Below are 4,005 nucleotides of genomic sequence, written 5' to 3' on the forward strand. Positions count from 1 at the left end.
ATAGGCCTATACTCCTATTGTACTTTTTGTTCTTCAGAGTGTAAAAATGTATGTAAATTGGACCCGTGAAGACCTCTATATAGTTCCAGGTCTTAAGTGGTTAAATGCAGGCATGTGCACACATGAAGGGGGCTTCAGCACCTTCCCTTTTACCCGTCTGTAAAACAACTGCCCTCTCCAGACCATGAATGCAGCATTCACTATGGTGAAAGAAATGCAAATGCCCTCCTCTCCTTTCCATGCCATATCCGAGAATTGCTGAACCCGAAGACCTTTGCTGCGGGTCTCCCCCACCCCCCCATCTCTCACCCCTTTCCTGCCAAACTACTGTAGATCTATCAGTAAAGGTCTCAATGCGTCGCACTGTGCTTGCGACACGTTGAGAGCTTGTAGATCGGCAATTTTCTTCCAAAGGTGCCCTCTTTAATACGGAATATCAGCTGCAAAAACAGCGGATCTACAAGCTCACAACGTGTCGCGCTGCGACCCGTTGAGAGCTTAAAGATGCGTTAAAAAGTGCCCTTTTAAGGTATTTCAGCCCCTGCTTTCTGTAACGGCCCTGCATGGTTAAATGAACAGTGGATTTTACAGGAAAGGGAATGAAAGTATAGAGGAGCAGAGCATGATGACACCAGATGAAAGGAGAGCGCACAACACTGACACTGCACATTGATATCACATGACATAAACTAAAAAAAAAAACCAACAAGACACCAGCAAAATGGAAAATGCTGCAAAAAAAAGCCTCACTCACAACACAACGGAAATGTTTTGGATGTTTTAGAAACACTCAGAAGAGTTCAAAGTGAATCGTATAGTATAGCGTGATAGTACAGTTCTGCTGCTGTTGGGCCCTCTCAGTCTCAGCCACTGTAAATACAGAATGGATGCAGAAGACGAGAAGAGGAATGTTCTAGATTCCAGATTCTAAGGAATCGATCCCCTCTGTCATGCTCACTGGGTTTCAACTTGAACATTTAACACCAGTCACCAGTGTGTGTGTGTGTGTGTGTGTGTGTGTGTGTGTGTGTGTGTGTGCGCGCACGTGCGTGTGTGCGGGCGCACAAGCTTGCCTGCGTGCGTGTTGTGTTGCGAGTGTGTGTAGACGTGTGTGTGCTGTAGGTGCGTGTGTGCGTGTAGCCTTCCCAAATGGGGAGGATTCAATTTATATCCAATCAAACTGTCTCTCCCTCTCTGTCAGTCAGGAGTCTTCCTCTTCCTGTTGACCTTTGGCTGACCTCCCCCTGTTTTCCTGTCTCCCGCCTGTCAGTCACGGCACAGCGGCCGTGGCCGCATCATTCTGCCCGAGTGGAGAGTTTTACCGCCATGTTCACAGTCCCAAATAATTACACTGGAAAAGCGGATTTCGTGGTACACTGGAGACCCACTGGCCCGCACAGTAAAAATCCTCAGTGTATCCATGTATCCATGTACTATATAACTCTGGAAGTGTACATAATGTAACATTTATAAACTCCAAGAGTTAAATGAGCACTGAGGGTTATATTGTGTGTGTAGGCGTTCCGGCATATAGACAAGAGCAACCGGCGGTTCAACCAAATGCTGAAGGAGCTCTATAGGCACATTTTGAGCCAGCCAGCCAGCCAGCCAGCCAAATATGTAATAACAGTTTGCAGAATTACAGTACATTTCAAGCACAAATTCAATACAAAGACTGTTAACTGTCAGTGGACGACCCAATTAAGCATTACACTTGTTTACAAGAGGGTCCACCTTGTTCAATTCATCAAAAAAGACAGACAGACAGAGATCGAGAGAGAGAGAGAGAGAGACTGCATTGCAGAGTTATCCAGTACCTGCATGCAGACAGCAGCGATCACAGTAAATGACGGTGCCAAGTCTAATTCATGCTTCGTCACACAGCGGTGTCACTGCCAAAAAAAGACTGATTTCCAAGCGAAAAACGCGACACGATGTGTCACCTTTTTTTGCTTGAAAATCAGTTATTTTCGGCTTCGACGTGTGATGAAGTGTAAATTAGTCTTCACGGGGGCCGGAGGCAGTGTGGAATGTACACTGCAGAATCCTCAGTTTGAATTTACCCATTTGAAACTCTGAGAGAGCGCCCAATGCCTACTGGTTCATTTGGTCACATCTATCAAAGTTAAAGACCTAGTGAAATTTAAAATACGGTTTTCACACTTTTAGACCATATCCGTGGTCATCATATGGGCATACCTATCAATGGATGGCAAAACAATGGGAACATTTACATTTTTGTGTATTATATCAAAAGTCCATAAAAATCACATTTGAATGACTTCCCTTTGAACAAAAACGTGATGCGTGATGACGTGTCGAGTGCCACGTGAATAAAAATGAAGCTTCTTTTCATTCACCTTCCTGTGTGTCCTCCAAACACAGCTGGTTTTGATTCCGTTTTTAATCTCATTCAAGATGACATCCAGACAGTGTCAACTCGCTTTAAACTTAATCAGCACGCTAAAATATGGATCTGAAAACATTATAGGTTAGAAATAAGCCACGAGCTTTGCTGCCCGTCTCTCGGTCACTTTGTAAACAAACACTCGCACTGCATGCGCGTGCACGGTCCACATGAGACTCCTGTTAGGCCTCACTCACACCTAAGACACACTTGTGTCCTGTGCGTTCTGTGTGTTATGGCCGCCTCAATGCATTTCCAATGGGAGTCACATGGTTTCATGACACAACCTTGTTGCATCTTCTGCCCTCCCCCCCACCATGCAACAAGGTTGTGTCTTCAAACCATGTGACTCCCATTGGAAATGCATTGAGGCGGCCATGACGCACAGAAGACACAGGACACATAGGTGTGAGTAAGGCCTTACTGAACAAACGCTCTACATATCAATGATATCAGAATATAGAGATTTAGCTTCTTGGTTTAACCAAAACATATCACTTTACCCGTATACCTTTAAATGAAGCCTCAGGATCTTTGTTGATATTGATTCTTTGTGGAAAAAGATCACCCCCTTGGGTTGTACGGCTGTACATAAGCTAAGTGATACCCTACGGTTGTGTCGTTTGTGAAACAAGCTTCGAAATATCTGTGAAAACTTTTTGTGGTAAAAAGCACTCAAACATTCTTCTTTCCTGTCTTGGTCTCCTTAAGTGATGTGACAATAAAGCTGGGTAGCTGAGGGTAAATCTCAGCGACTAGCCGACTACAGGGAAACACCCGCTCTTCCATGTTGATTCATGCCCAGGGACAAAGCACCTCTTTTCAGGCTGTCTGTTCGCCGGCATCCCCCAGACGCCGCTGGAGGTCAACTGACTGTCACTCACATTGATAAGAAGAGAGGGAGGGAGATAGAAGAGGGGAAATGAAGAAGGGGACAAGGAGCTAGACAAGCAGAGAGAGAGAGAGAGAGAGAGAGAGAGAGAGAGAGAGAGAGAGTAAAGAGTAAAGAGCATAGGGAGAGGAAAGATGAGAATCCAAATGAATCTTGAATCTTCACTCTATGGGCAGACTGTCAAGCCTGCTGTGTGTGTGTGCGTGCGTGCCTGCGTGCGTGCGTGCGTGCGTGCGTGCACAGTTGTCTGGTTAGCAGAAACACACACACTCTTTTCCCTACTAATTGAAATGCGATGAGGTGTGAAGCACCGCTCTAAAATGACCTATCAACTGGAGGTGTGCTGCGTGCATGTGCACGGCATGTCAACCCCTTCTGTGCATAAACACAACAATAAAAGTTGTGTATTAGTGTGTGTGTGTGTGTGTGTGTGTGTGTGTGTGTGTGTGTGAGAGTGAGAGAGAGAGAGAGAGAGAGTGATAGAGAATGATGGACAGAGAAAGGAAAAGTGCTTCTGCGTGTGTGTGTGTGTGTGTGTGTGTGTGGTGTGTGTGTGTGTGTGTGTGTCCAATTTAATTTGATCTGTCTCAGTCTCTTGTTAAAGAGCCATTTACAGCTAAGATTGAATTTCAATGCAGCTCTTTGTCTCTCTCTCTCTCTCTCACTATAGTGCTCTCTTCCCCGATTTGCACTTGGTTTTGCACGC

This window comes from Protomyctophum bolini, assembly GCF_963924005.1.
Source record: "Protomyctophum bolini genome assembly, chromosome: 17".
NCBI classification, from domain to species: domain Eukaryota; kingdom Metazoa; phylum Chordata; class Actinopteri; order Myctophiformes; family Myctophidae; genus Protomyctophum; species Protomyctophum bolini.